Genomic DNA, 16,277 nt, shown 5'->3' on the forward strand with positions numbered 1-16,277 from the left:
AGTTCTAGAAACTTTGATTTTTAATTTTCACTTTTACCCCCCAAAAGTGGCTTTATAATTGAATTTTCTTAATTTAAATGACATGTCCGTCTTTGGGTCACAGGTTTACATATGTGTGCCAAATTTCAAGTAAATCGGTTTTCGGTTCGGTAGTTTCGGAGAAAATTGGCTGTGACAACGGACAGACAGACACGAGTGATATTACATATATTTGTCTACCATTCTTCATCACATTTCACCTACTCAAAGGTTAGCTGGAAGAAATCCCTTAAAGGGATAAGTTCGCCTTTGTACTGTCTATCCTGTGTCATATTTGTGTTTTGTGTTTTGTACAATAAAGAGTTTATACATACATACATACATACATACATATTTTTAAATTAAAGGAAAAATTCACACCTCCGGCAGGACTCGAACCTGCGACCTTGAGGCCAAAGGTCGCAGATTCGAGTCCTGCCGGAGGTATGAAATTTCCATTTTTCCTTTAATTTAAAAATATGTAATATCGCTCGCAGACGTTTCTGCATGATAAAAACAATTTTAGACACACCAGTGATCCTATATATAAGGGTTCCGTTGTTCCTTTTTGAGGTACAGAACCCTAAAAAATTACTATATTCAAGGTCAAATTACTTTATCCACTAGTGGATAAAATTCGTTTTTACCCGCTGGTATTAAAGGACAAAACACGCGTTTCCGAGCTAGTGAGGGGGAAAGGTATATTAAATGTTGTATGCATTAGAACAATGTATTCCTTTCCTTCGCCAGAATGTTAATGAACATAATTATGTATGATATTTCGTTCCAAGGCCATCAATAGCTGGGTTTCGCAATTCGCATATTATCAGAAATCAGTCCTTGATCTGTGATGTTGCCTCCAAAAAGTATACCGCTAGGTTACCAATTCTTCCTAACCAAGTAATTACACAAAAATGTAGGTACCTAATATTGTTATTATCTGAAATTCATTCCAAAAATATTGCGACATTAATTTATTAGCGTAAGTTGTCACTTGTCAGCTACTTACGGCAGCGCGAGCAGCAGCGGTCAGGGGCCATGCATTACCATCTCTCGCCGAGCTCCAGGCTTCAGAGTAACTGTGGTCTTCTTATACGCATAATAAATACGGTGAACTTATACTGGTCTATCTGAGGAGATCCCCTCGGTTAGCTGTGGGAATTGGAGTAAGCTCCGGTCGAGTTTTTAAACGATCCAACGGTTTACCCACGCCGACCGCTGCCGGCTCCGAGCACGCGTCTTGATTTATTCACTTGGTTTTCTAACAAAAAAACATACACTTAAATCTTTATGGAATGTCGGTTCTCCTTTGTTTACGAAAAGTATTCTCAAATCAACGCCAAGCAGGCGATTGACCCCACAATTCAGTAAGGGCAAGGGCATTTGAATAGTATATTGTGCAACAAGGGAGATAAGGGGGATTTGGTCGACGAGTGTTAATAACTCGCGACAGCCGCAGGCGGGAGAGAGTTATAGACACGAGTATACAAAATCCTTACCTCCTGAGTTACACACAATATTTTTCATCACATTTGAGAGGAAAACACAGAGAAAAAAAATCATAAGGCAAAACCTTCAATGAATGGCGGTGTTGTACTGCCCATTGCTATGGCAACGCGATCAAACTCAAATCGAGATGGCCGTCACAATTTCCTGCCAGATTGCAAATTATAACGATTTATCTACGTGAAATTTACAAAATAAATATAAAATGCATTTTTCATACCATATAATATTTTTTTATAGCTTAATAGTCAAATTTTAGTTGTGCAAAAAAATCCTTGGCTGATTGAAACATCCTTTGTCTGAAGTATTATACGGATTGTATTAATTTTTAAAACTAAATCCATTACTCCCTTGGGAATAAAATAGTACATTATTCTTCAGTACACGTAGACGCAAAGAGACCTTTAAACAGCAAACGTGATGAATAACAGTAATAGTACATTGTGCAACAAGGGGAGGAAGTTGAACATACTAACGAGAGTAAGTTAAATTTAAAGACCCGAGTTTGTAATATTCATACTACACAATGTTTTTCATCACACTCGCAATGTCAAAAAATTATGTAAAAAGATGTAAAAAAGTTAAGTACGGTACAAGAAATTTCATTATTCCCTTGCGAGAACGATTTTTCTATAACTCACGCTCCGCCTGCGTGCAATAGCACATTTAAAGTGCGGGTGTGATGAAAAATTATATATTTCACAGTAATAATAATAACCTCAGCTTGGAGTTTTTTGGAATGTATATTCTGAATGTTATATAGAAAAACTTAACAAAAAATAAAACCGCCTTTAAAAATAAGCGCGTTACAAAACAGGGAGAAACTAAAAAGCAAAAAATAATAAACCTTTGAATTCAGATTTCTTATCGGATTGCAATAATCTAAACATCCAAATTATAAACAAATCGATTCGTCACCTGATCGATTGAAAAAAAAAATTTGAAAATCGGTCCACGATTCTCGGAGATATCGAATAACATACATACAAAAAAAAAAAAAAAAAAACATTCAGTCGAATTGAGAACCTCCTCCTTTTTTGAAGTCGGTTAAAAATAGAAATACTAAAGACCACAGCGAGTACCTACTGTTCTTAATGAGCTACATTAGAGTAGATCTGTTAGACCTGTACATTTTTAACTATACCAATTTTATCGATACGTATGGTTACTATAGCTACTTCCATTACATCAGAAGAAAAAAAAATTCGGTATTTTTAGGTGTGACGACGACATCCAAAATGTTTGTAGACAAGACACTTAAGAGTTTCATCTACTTTCCTTTATTAAGTAAAACCACCGAGCTTTGGGGAATCAAAGCTGGGTACGAATTTGATGGTCATCAGTCGTCACAAAGTGTGTTTCGTTCATAATTTATGTATTATCGTTAATGCTGCAGTTTTTAAGGGGGTAAGAAATACGTCAATAAATATAACCTTTGACATCGTAATGAATGCTAAACATTTTTTGTTTTTATTAAGGAAAATAACTGGTTGCCTTTTCAATGTAGAATATATGACTGATTTGTTTGACCCCCGCGCCCCAGTAGAATAACACCGACTACGCACCGAGAATCACAATAAGTCGTTACGGCGCAAGTTCGTAGACATCCTTCATGTGATTCTTTCAAGTAATAAAAATAGCTCGGGAGACATCAATACTCGGCAAGTTGTATTCTAAACTCCTAACTGGATGCCTCCCCGGCCGCCCCTCCCGTATCGACCGTGGCGCCCTCATCTCGCAGGTACACGCAACACTTATCCCGGTTTTAATTGTCGCCATCGCCACGCACCGATGACCCCCGCCTTAAAACTCCGATACCCGGCACCGTTACGTTGCCTGCTCGTGCAACCGAGACCTGAATTGTGTTAAGCTTAGATGAAAACAATACGACCCCATTGCCCGCTAAATTGTATTCTTCGAGACGAGGATTATCCTACATTTTCATTCCATTATAATCAACTTTTTCTTGTTTGTTATTGCCATGGTTACGGTCCCCTGGGTCACCCTGGTTTTATGCAAAATTATGGTACTTAAACTATGCAATCCTGCAATCCTGCATGTAGAGTAGTGGCAAATTAAATAAAGGGGTTGGTGGCACCAGAAAACTGCATGTTTGCATAGTTTAAATAGCATTATTTTGCATATAATCAGGGTGACCCAGGGGACCGTAACCATAGCAATAACAAACAAGAAAAAGTTGATTCACTCAAATATCATCCTATCGTTTCATGAAGATGTGCTCGGTAATCTCGCACAAAACAAGATTATATCGTGCAGATAACTTGAATTAACAGCTAGATGTTGTCTGTCTGTTGATTTAATTGAAAACCTGATGAATATGCCTGCGCTCATCGGCCAAAGCAAACTCGTGTTGATTGGCGGCTATCCTTATAGGTATTCACAAAGTAGATTGTCTCTTTATTGAGCCTCTTTAAGTTCTGTAGGTACGATAACTGGAAATAGTGGAACCCGGCAATCGTAAAAACTATGAGTAATTGGCGGTCAGAATTTCGCCTAGCGACTAGCATAGCAGTCCAGCAGACTCATAGCTATGGTAATCGTATCCACAGCAGTCCACACATCAGTAATCCTGTTTTCTGGCAACCTGTCACTGCAGTATCACAATTTTCGTTTTCTTTCAACCCCTTAATTGCCAAGAGTGGCACTGAAACTTGAGTATGTAGTTTCATCTGCTCTGACTACCCCTTTACGGGAATACGGGCGTGATTATATGTATGTTATATGTTAATTTAAGCTATATAAAATTATCGTTTTTATCCCCTACCCTAATACAGTCAGCAATTAAAATATACATACTAAATTCATTTTTGACAAGCAGAAACGTCTGCTAACGATTCTAATTTCAATTTTTCCTTTAATATAAAAATGTTTAAAATATACATACGTTTGAAGGGCGATAAATATGTATACAGAACTTTATTGCCTGAACAATTAAGGTAGGGTATACAATTTCTTTACATTTTGACAGTATTCATATCTTAGTTGCTGACTGTACTTCTGCGACGCTTGAGTTCTAATTGATATCTTCGGATTTTATTTTAATATTATTTAGTAACTAAAGCCTCCGCTAGACATAAAGCGTTTTGATAGCTTAGCGTTAGCGGAGCGTCAGCGGAGCGCAATGATAGCGGTGCGCCGGCGGAACGCTGGCGTTCTGTGGCCGCTCGTCGGTAATCTCTTATCGGTTGGCATAGTAAGCTCTTGGTAATATTGCTATACTATTGCTCTATGCATGGCTTTGTGTTTGACAATTTACCGCTGTCAAATAATATGGAGAGAAATAAATGGACAGGTCATCTTAAGGAAATTTACCTTTTTCCCAGCCCTGACTTTTGAGCTGTCTTATTTCACCCTCACAAGGGCAATATACTCAGGAGAATCATTTACATACTACAATATAACTTAGGTATTTCTACCTTTTTCTCCATTGTAGCAAAAAATAACACATGCACATCTGAAAGATAAAAATTCATTCCTTACTGGTGCTTGATCTTTCACACGTTATATTAGAGAGACTCCTTATATGAGTCACCGTTTAGTAGTTTAATTTCGTTTACTCTTACTTACTAGTCGGTTTGCTTTACATTTACACCAGTGCGCTATATTTTGCACTTTCTTTAGGTCACTCTATGTATGCAGTTGAGCAGGAGTTCATTACTATGCGGTCTTCCTCTGCAAGTTTTCAGCGTTAGTTTTATTTGATGATGGTTATATGTATACTTCTTCGGCTATTCTTCTTTTACCGCGCTCAGGGCATGCATGCATTTGATAAGATAACGCTTTATAGATAATGCGCTACCTTAAGGAAAGTCATGGGTAGTGCATCGTTAACATGGTTCCCATGGGGGTCCTAATGAAGAGCACAAACAATTCTACGCTCTACCGGCCCCGGCAGCTAGCGTCGTGCCGGGACGCGGCGGTGACGTCACCGTCGACTACGCGGCAGCTGCGCGCGGGCACGTGGAGTGGAGGCCTCGGCCTGCGCGGACGCAACGAAAGTGAGACCGCGGGGTACGGGGCACGACCAACCGGGTCGACGAACCTCGCGCATCCAACCGATCCGCACTTGTACAACACCGTCGCATTGTTTTAACATCCCGTACCGGCTAACGTACATTCTAATTCTAACATTTTTGTAACCGCGACTCGGAACTCGCTTACATGAACTCCTAAACTCACTTTAACCACAAAATATGTCAACTAAATGTGACTCAAAATGTACTCATGTCATGCCAATATTCTGTATTTGGACAAAACCACTATTCGGGGCATCTATATCTCTACTAAAATGTACAAAATTAGTTACCTACAAAGAAAATGATTAGCTGCTAATAATAACCAAAGCAAACTCCTTAGTGCTCGACATGCTTATACTCAATAGTTGACATCTAACGTAAGTAGTAACGTAGGTATATACGTAGAAAGAGCTTTTAAATGTTAACTTACTCAACTAGTGACTGTAAAATTATACACATTATATAAATGCCCGCGAAACGTCTCTTTTTCTAATTGTGGATAATGTGGTGTGGATATATAACTCACGAGTCCCGCGACTACAAAACCGGACGAATGGAGTCGTTAAAGTGCTGAACAAATTGTTAGGTGGAATATATTCCATCGTTCTATCCTAAATAAACTAAAATCAAGGCTAGACAAATTACAAATTCATAAAAATGTTTCTCGTTTGTTACAGTGATGTTTCAGTTCAGTCATTATTTTAATGAGCTGAAAAAGGCGGATGGAGACACAATCCGCCGCGACATGCTACCGCGAAGCTATGTCGTAATTTGTGCTGAATACTGAAAATACAGCGTTAATTCTGCCTCGTGTAGAACCTCAATATGTACTCCTAATTCCTGATCCGAGAACACCGGGGAACTAGGAATAGTGATAATAAATATTAATTGACCTATCAAACTATATTTCTTACTTAAGTCCCGAAAAACTCATTGGTACAGTCACCGGCATAAATATGTGATGATTTCTATACCTTGTCACATTAACGTCTTGTTTGAAATGTCATGCGAAATTGTCATTAAACAATTTAAAGCTACAAGGTACAGAAATCATCACTTATTTATGCCGGTGACTGTACGAGCCAGGATTGTACTGATTTTAAATCAAATTTACAGTTGTTTTTTTTCAGACTGTGTTACTGAATTTAATGTGAAAAAAACCGGCCAAGAGCGTGTCGGGCCACGCTCAGTGTAGGGTTCCGTAGTTTTCCGTATTTTTCTCAAAAACTACTAAACCTATCAAGTTCAAAACAATTTTCCTAGAAAGTGTTTATAAACTTCTACTTTTGTGATTGTTTTCATATTTTTTAAACATATGGTTCAAAAGTTAGAGGGGGGGGACGCACTTTTTTTTCCTTTAGGAGCGATTATTTCCGAAAATATTAATATTATCAAAAAACAATCTTAGTAAACCCTTATTCATTTTTAAATACCTATCCAACAATATATCACACGTTGGGGTTGGAATGAAAAAAAAATCAGCTCCCACTTTACATGTTGGGGGGGTACCCTAATAAAACATTTTTTTCCATTTTTTATTTTTGCACTTTGTTGGCGTGTTTGATATACATGCTTGTACCAAATTTCAGCTTTCTAGTGCTTACGGTTACTGAGATTATCCGCGGACGGACGGACGGACGGACGGACGGACAGACAGACAGACATGGCGAAACTATAAGGGTTCCTAGTTGACTACGGAACCCTAAAAAGCCGCCTAAAGGCTTTTTCACATTAAATTCATGTTCACTGAACTGTCTGCAAGCGGGATATGCACCGTGTTTTTATTGAATCCCGTTAACTTCGACATAATTATAGTTAGGTTTATTATAGGAAACAGAATGGCATATTTTTCCTAAAAAAAACATACACCTGCGATAGATGTTACATCAATTGCTGTTGAGAAACGGGCTTTGCAATTAACTCACACTAGATAAGTGTCAAAGCTATGACATGTCAATCTCATATCGAACACACAAAGCCCGTTTCTTAACAGCAATTCTAAGCAGCAAAAAAAATTACTAATAAAAAAAAACTAACTATGTTCTGTTATGTGTATATTCTGTTTCCTATAATGGACCTAACTATATGTCGAAGTTAACGGAATTCAATAAAAAACACGGCGTATACAGCTGACTCGCCCAAATATGGGGATACGAGACTGAATTCAACCAATATTCTTACCTTTTGTCTCTAACATGACGTATAGATACGTGACTATAATCTACTTTTTTGTATGTCATTGTTACCCGAAAGGTTTTAAAGCTTTATTTCGTGTGTTATAATTACAATCCGGAAAAGATGCTGTCCGTTGAGGCAGTCATTGTGTTTAACTCCAAGGTCGATCGGTTTGAGGCTCTGCAGGTGCCCGCTATAGCACATAAGGAGCACTACGTATGATACGCATTTTCATTTTTTTGCGTCCTTGTTAGTGACAAAGACAAACTCCAGATTACCTATAAGATCTCTAGAGGTTTGGCACAGCAGTCAGCTCAGTAGTCGATAAGGACATCTAGTAGGAGAGTAGGAGTGCCCTAACTCACGTTGTAAAACCAAATTTATTCTACTTTTCTGCTATTTCTGTATCATACATACAGACAGATAATCGGGCCTGTATCCCATAAAGGGGTAGGTAGAGCACATGAACTACTAAGTTTCAGTGCCACTCTGGGCAAAAAGGGGTTGAAAGAAATCCAAACTGTGACATTGCAGTGACAGGTTCAGAGAGGATTTCTATATCAATGTTACAGAATACGTAATAATATTTTATGCGAACTTGTCCACCCAGCGCCCAAACGAATACTAAACCTAACTTCTTGCACCACAGGTGTACTAGGTGCTAGGTGAAAGGGTAAGCTCGGTGCCTAGGCGTAAGATGCAAATATTTTCCATAATGGTATCTTTACGAAAATATGTACAAAGACATTTACAGTTTTTAGCACTTATCTACTAAAGATTGTGTGAAAACTCCTCTAGACAGATAGTTGAGTAAGGTCGCGGACACGAGTCATGGCAAATTCAGCAAATATTTTCGTTACTCAATTTGAAGTAGAGATTTTAAGTGTTGTAGTAAGTATGACGCCACGAGTGCTCTTCTGTCGGGACTTGTTTCCTTAACCTCACCTTTGTTGTGATAGTAAGTGGGTATACAGTACAGTTTTTTTTTTCATTCAGTGACTTCTCTAAATGGTTACTAAAGATAAATAAAGAGGTTACTGAGAAAAAAGCTATCTTAGTCGTAAAGTCGCTCCGCTGTCTTTGTTACTGGGCTCGTAATCAATTTATTCAAATATATTTTGGCAATAAACGACAGCTTAGCATATCTTTTAAGCATTAATTGTCGAGTAAAGCCGGCGGATTCCCTCGCTCGCTTGATACAGCTCGTATCGTGCGTAAAACCGGTTCTTGTAATCGTAATGACGACGCGACGCTGCTGACGGCGTTCTAGACTAAAACACTAAACGAATGGTACAAAAAAGTATCCACGTACCTTTGATTAGTGCCAAACCATATCGATGCTTGCACTAATTATTTCATTGATTACATCTTTGTATTTAACCTCATGCAGGCCCAATCATGGTCGCGCGATAAATGATAAAACATCGGGACGTCCCTATCGCACTTACAAGAGGTGTTTGTAAGTGCGATAGGGACGTTTTTATCATTTATCGCGCGACCATAATTGCCTGCCTGGATTTTTTTGTGCTTTTGAATTTAGAACTTTCTTTTATTCTTGTAAAAGTTGAAACCTTATGTACTCGTACGAGGGCACCAGGACCCAGGAGGATAATATGTAGTTACATAAGAAATAAGTGTATATAACATATCAAACACGCTGCACTATAGAGTAAATGCGTTTTCACATTATCCGATCCGATATGGGATGTAGGACCGACCTCCCATACATTGATTAAGCCGCCATCTTTGATTTTTGCCTTTGAAATCCTTCCTACTTCCGACATCCGATATCGGATCAGATAATGTGAAAACGCATTAACGCATATGTAAATATGTAGGTAAATTAGTGATGGCTCTTTTTCGGATATAATCTCACTAGTTTCAGGAGTAGGTCACTTTGGTATCAAAATGAACGAGTTATGTATTATTTCAGGAAGTCTGGGCAGCGTCTTCGCACGGGTCATTAACTCGCTCGCCGGTGTTGCGCTCGCTCAAATCGTAGTGTTTGCCATTCGCATTTGAAGCTCATTGCTAAACGCGTTTTTGTCTTCTTTGTTCCCCAACTAGGTTGCTGATACCCTTTTTAAGATTAAAGATTTTATTTAAAACCCCATTAATATAAATAGTTAATACAGTGGATATACATAATAGTGACATCCCTAAACAAGGGCTACACACAAATAATATCTCTAAAACGATCACTTTCAGAAAAACCCATTATCTTAACACGTTTCCTGTGTTCTTAACAGGTCGTGATAGAGTCGGGTATGACTCGTGCACGTCGTCTACCTAGAACCTTGTTAAAGCGGCCCGATGTTGTGTCATTAGAGGGCGTGAATATTTAAGTGGAGATGGCGGGACCGGGGTGCGGTTTTACTCCCGTTCCCGGTCGGGATATAGGACTGTTGGGATTACCTTCTCATTGAATTAATTCTGTTTGCTGATGAAAACACTCAATCACATTCCATTGTAAACTTTTTAAAGAGGAAAGTATCCTTCCAGATATAGTTTCTATTTCGATAAGACAATTATTTGTTTTGGCAACCGGCCATTGTAAATGCGAAAAGAAAATTCTGAGTCAGTACGTATACTTTAGTATCAATATCAATAGACAATTTATGTTCGATCCTGGGAAGTAAAGGTTTAGTTCTATCTATGATACTTGTACTTAGTTTAATGATGTAATGTAAATAATAAAAAATAATAATCGTTTTGTGATGGCATGGCAAACGGTCAATGAATTTAGCGCTTCTGCCTTAATTGCATAAGAATGTATTTATTGTAATTTCTGGTTAATCAAGGGGTCATCTAGTCCGCGCCCAAAAGTCGCACCCGCGAAGTGGAGAACAGTCATATCCTATCGATTTGTTAAGATGGCGTGCGCGGATAGGGGAGGGGGATAGGTCGGCGGCGGGGCCGCAGCCTCCGCACGGCGCAGCGTGCAGGCTTGCACCTGCCACCTGCCCGTAACCGAGACACATGACACACTAGCGACAGCCTTAGTGCATCATTGCAGCTCAGCACAAACAACCCCGTGATGCATTCATGAGTTCATGACCACTTCAACACCCGCCTTTCAGCTTATAACAATCGGTACACACGTCACACACCCAAACCGACTGTTGACGTAAACATTACATGTCTATGTCACTACAACAATCATAATATGATGTCAAAATGAGAAAAAGCCGCTTTAACTTTAGAGACTATATAAAACCGCCTTCAAAAATAAGCGCGTTACAAAACACGAAGAAACTAAAAAGCAAAAAATAATAAACCTCCAGCAGCAGGCCTCCGTGGCGCAGTTGGTAAGCGCGATGGCCCCGGCAAGGCCAAAGGTCGCAGGTTCGAGTCCTGCCGGAGGTGTGAATTTGTCCATTTTTCCTTTAATTTAAAAATATGTAATAAACCTTTGAATTCAGATTTCTTATCGGATTGCAATAATCTAAACATCCAAATTATAAACAAATCAATTCTTTTTGTAGTCGGTACCAGACCTGTTCGTCGCCTTGCTATTTCCTGTTTGCCCCACCCAACCATACGCAGGCTGGCCCCGACTCCAAAAATAATTGATTTGTTTATAATTTGGATGTTTAGATTATTGCAATCCGATAAGAAATCTGAATTCAAAAGTTTATTATTTTTTGCTTTTTAATTTCTCCGTGTTTTGTAACGCGCTTATTTTTGAAGGCGGTTTTATTTTTTGTTAAAAAGTTTATTTATTTGTTGATTTTTAGTGGTTTCTATTGATATTATATGTATCAGTCCGAATATATATACAGTAGTGAAAGAATTATCCTTTAACTCCTAACCATTGAGGAGTTGACCTTCCATCATCAGCTCAGCCTCATAAAATTATGATACTCGCCAATGCCTACTTAATCCCTTCCCACTGAGCCGCCTACATTTTACACTGCCTAGATATCGATTGCCGACCGATTATTCCGACCCCAATCCCTATTCGTATCCCCGTCCCTATCTCTATCCTTGTCGTCCCCGTCCCCGTCCCGTCCCTGTCCCCGTCCCTCCCCTATCCCTATCCCCGTCCCCGTCCCCTATCCCTATCCCTATCCCTATCCCTATCCCTATCCCGATCCCTATCCCTATCCCGATCCCTATCCCTATCCCTAACCCTATCCCGTTCCTGTCCCTGTCCCTGTCCCTATCCCTGGCCCTGTCCCTGTCCTTGCCCCTGTCAAATTATCATGCTAGGAGGTGAACTTTGAAAAATCCTTTCTTAGTGCTCCTCTAAGGAACTTCCGTGTCAATTTGAAATCTCTTGAACCAGAAGTAAAGATAAAAACTAAAGCTATACTTATGGCTATTTTGGATATTTTAACCCCATTGCAGAACAACAGGGGGAACGTTTCTTTTCCACCTCATTAGATTATAAAATCGTTGTATTTATCGTGATCAGCGACCCGATAAACCATAAAAACGATACCCATATTGTGTTTTTGACTTTACCCCCTTTGCACCCCTTTAGGGGTCAAATTTTCAAAAAACCTAAATCATGTATTAGTTATATGCCTTTTAGGAATCCTCCTGTGAAGTTTCGAATAAAATAGACAAACTAATATTGTTTCCCCATACCAACTTTGAACCCCCATTTCACCCTTTTAAGAGGAGAATTTTGAAAAATCCTTTCTTAGTGCTCCTCTGCGCCATATAAGGAACCTATGTGCCAAATTTGAAATCTCTAGGACCAGCGGTTTCGGCTGTGTGTTGATATGTCAATCAGTCAGTCAATATCTTCTTTTATATATTTAAACCCCATTGCACCACAACAGGGGAGAAGGTATTTCACTTCCGCCTCGTTAGATTTTAAAAACGTTGTATTTATCGTGATCAGCGACCCGATTAACCATAAAAACGATACCCATATTGATTTTTTTACTTTATCGCCCCCTTTTCACCCTTTTAGGGGTTAAATTTTCAAAAAACCTGAAACACGTAGTCAGTCATATGTCTTAAGGAATCTTCCTGTGAAGTTTCGAATAAAATAGTCAAACTAATTTTGTTTCCCCATACAAACTTTGAACCCCCATTTGACCCCCTTAGGAGGTGAATTTTGGAAAATCCTTTCTTAGTGCTCCTCTACACTATATAAGGAATCTACGTGCCAAATTTGAAATCTCTAGGACCAGCGGTTTGGGCTGTGCGTTGATTTAAGTCAGTCAGTCAGTCACTCAGGACTTTGCCGTTTATATATATAGATTACCATCAGGCGTAAATACTGGTGTACCTTTGAAAAATACACTAAAAACATTACATGTGCCTATAACATTTGAAGAGTTCCATTTCGAGTTCCCTCGATTTCTCCAAGATCCCATCATCAGACCCCGACTTGGTGCCAATGGGACCATCTCGGGGCTATACCTTATCGATTGAAAAAAAATTTTTGAAAATCGGTTCAAGATTCTCGGAGATATCGAGTAACATACATACAAAAAAATAAAAAAAAAACGTTCAGTCGAATTGAGAACCTCCTCCTTTTTTTGAAGTCGGTTAAAAAGACGTACACTTTTTTTGTAGAATATTATATTATACGTTTGTATGTAAAACATTATCAATTTATCACCCATTCTTCAACGTCAGTCGTATTATTTTTGAAACCTGGAACGGCAACAATTACTTACTCATGATCTCATTAAAGGTTCATACGATGTTGCAGACACGATGATGTAGTTATATTGTCAGCACGACGGCACGTGACGTGACATTGATCACTGTAGTATACAGGGTGTAACAAAAATGGTGGTGCATACGTTTAGCTGCATCATTCAGTAACGTAGGTTCTACAACTCAAAAAGAAGGATAAAAATATTTTCAAAAAATTTTTTTATCTAATGTGTCACGTAATTACGAAGTACGAGTAAAGTTTCATTACAGCAGTGGTAATAATTACCTCCAATACTTTCCGTGAAACCTACGTATCTGTTCTGTCTGTATATTCTGTTAATATCACCTTAGTTCAGTCTAGTTCATAAATATGTGTACATTTCTCCACCTTAACTCGATGCAATAAGGTGAAAAAATGTACACATATTTATGAACTCGACTGAACAACCACTGTCCGAATTGAAATTTACTAATTTGCCAATTGTCACTCACATCATTCAAATTATTCGATTAACAGTCATAAAATATTTGACTATAAAGTTATTGCATACTTTCTAACTGCTCTAGAACACACCAAGCTAAGTTGACAGTAATTTTGATAGCCTCGCCGGTGCAAGGGTTAAGTGAACGTCATAGTTTCATAGACGTGTGACCTGTAAAATAACACTTGCACCGGCGCGGCGGGGCATAACTCTACCAATATTGCGACCTTTCGTAGAAATGTTAGTCTCCATCAAAGCCTTGCACATGTTGCGTCTTGGTGATATAGACCGTGATACATGTCGCTATCTCTATAATCGTGTGACATAATATGACATGTTGAATATTACACAGTCTAGCGATCTACGGAGCGGATCACCGTACAGACTGACATTGAATGAGCGTACAATGCAGACTACTTGGCACAATCAAAATGGTTTACATTGCACATATTATATTACTATTTTAACTTTTTAACCAATTTCAAATGATGGTTAAATACCTTTTTAATGGATTAATCATGAAAACCGTGTTTCCACTATTTCCAGTAATACTTATTTATCGATAGACCCAAAACCGAGAAGGTCCTTAACATCCTTAGGTGTTAATTTCATAAAGTTATTTTTAAAATACCAATGAAATTGATAAATGTTACCTTAACGCTGGGCGGACAACGAACCACGATGCGGTGTGTAATCCTGGCGGGCATTAACGGAGGTATAAAAAACAACCATAACCGGCAAGTTAGAATTACACTCGACAACATTAAATTTGTTACTAGGAGTTAAATTTATATGCATTAGTAGAGCAGTAACTTTGTGTAATGCTCAGTGTTATACGTAACTGCAGAGTGCACCCCCGAGTTTTTTAAACCTGCTTTTGTGGTGTAATCTGGTACAGCCACCTGCAATAATAGGTTCTCTTCGAGCTCCGCTCTCATAGCTCTACAAATAGAATCGTGTCAATATATTATTGCAGAATACAAACATCAAGCCCTTTCATCAAATATATCCATAACAAATATTAAATTTAACTGCATTAGAAAGAGCCCTAGCTAAGCCGGAAGGCAAGTGTGACGTTCTTAAAACACTCCTGAACCTGTGTTATCAAAATCGTTCGTAAGTTTCGTAACTAACTTGCTTTGACTCTATCAATCTTGGTTGGACTCTATCAATCAATCATCAGTATCATCACAAATGAGTATTGAGTAATACTCGGAGGAGTCGAGGCTAAAAGACACGAGTAGAGTCGTATTTACATAATTATGCAGTGAAATATGTATTTATTAGGGTTCCGTACCAAAAAGGTACAAAAGGAACCCTTATGGTGCCGCTCTGTCCGTCTGTCTGTCGGTCCGTATTATTTTTTTAAATTTATTAATATTAATTATAGAAAATGGCCAAAATGAAAGGGGGGCAAACTATAAATGACAAGCAACTGGGTCAAGTGGGGTATCGTTAGAAAGAGCTCAAACTGTACATATCAAAACTATTTTTTATATTTTTTTGTAGTGGAAAATCCACGAAAAATCATGAAAATTTTACGAAACATTGGTTTTATGCTAAATATTACAGGAAAAATTAAATCATCTTGGAAACTTTTTTTTTATTAAAAAAATGTTTCAGATTTTAACTTTCAATATAATCACTCATTGCAGATGTATATCGTACTTGAAATTAATACGAGATTTTACGTAAAATATTTTCTTTCAAATAAAGTAAAAATTTATTAAACTTTGAAAGTTTGTACGGATACTGAACCCTCGGTGGGGGAGTCCCACTCGCACTTGGCCGGTTTGTTTTTACATTGCGAATTATTACGGGTTAAGAAATCTTAATAGCACGATATTAGTGAACTCAACAGTATCGTGCCAAACCTTAAATACCTTAGTAGAGTCCTTAATGTTTTGCCCACGGAAGTTCATAAAGGCGACACAAAGCTAGCAACAAAGGTTGCGGCACCTAATCGTACACGTGGTTCGCAGTTCGCAGTGTGCCCCCACCCGGTCTCCTCGAGCGCCCGGCGCCCCCGGCCGAGTCCCCTGTGACCGGCGCTACCGTCAAGGTCGCAGACACCTCCTGCTACATTTTTATTCGATTTTGCTCTATCATTTACTAGGTTAAGCACATACACGTGGGCTCGGAAAGGGAACTTACTTACTCCTTCATTACAACCTTGTTATTGGCTGAAACGACAGCGTAGGTCTACTGCTTTACTCGGGCATTTGGCTTTTGAATGTCCGGATTTCTCATCTACAGATTCTCTTAGAATTTTGTGATGAGATTCTATGATTAAATATTATGACAATAAATTTTCCAAAACCTTCTCGAATGGCGTTCATCGCTCGGGAAGACCATCGTTTTCTATTAAAGACTGTTCTTTCCACTGGCCAGCAAGGCTTTAGCTAACAGATTGGATTATAATCAGCGGAACAAAAGG

General features: G+C 38.6%; 1 protein-coding gene across 1 annotated transcript in view; it reads left to right on the forward strand.

The window, feature by feature from the left end:
* LOC125232601 (metastasis-associated protein MTA3) overlaps positions 1-16,277 on the forward strand; it is a 95,553-nt gene that overhangs the window by 22,703 nt on the left and 56,573 nt on the right. The gene's annotated exons all lie outside the window — the stretch shown is intronic.

Source organism: Leguminivora glycinivorella, chromosome 13 (assembly GCF_023078275.1).
Source record: "Leguminivora glycinivorella isolate SPB_JAAS2020 chromosome 13, LegGlyc_1.1, whole genome shotgun sequence".
NCBI lineage: Eukaryota > Metazoa > Arthropoda > Insecta > Lepidoptera > Tortricidae > Leguminivora > Leguminivora glycinivorella.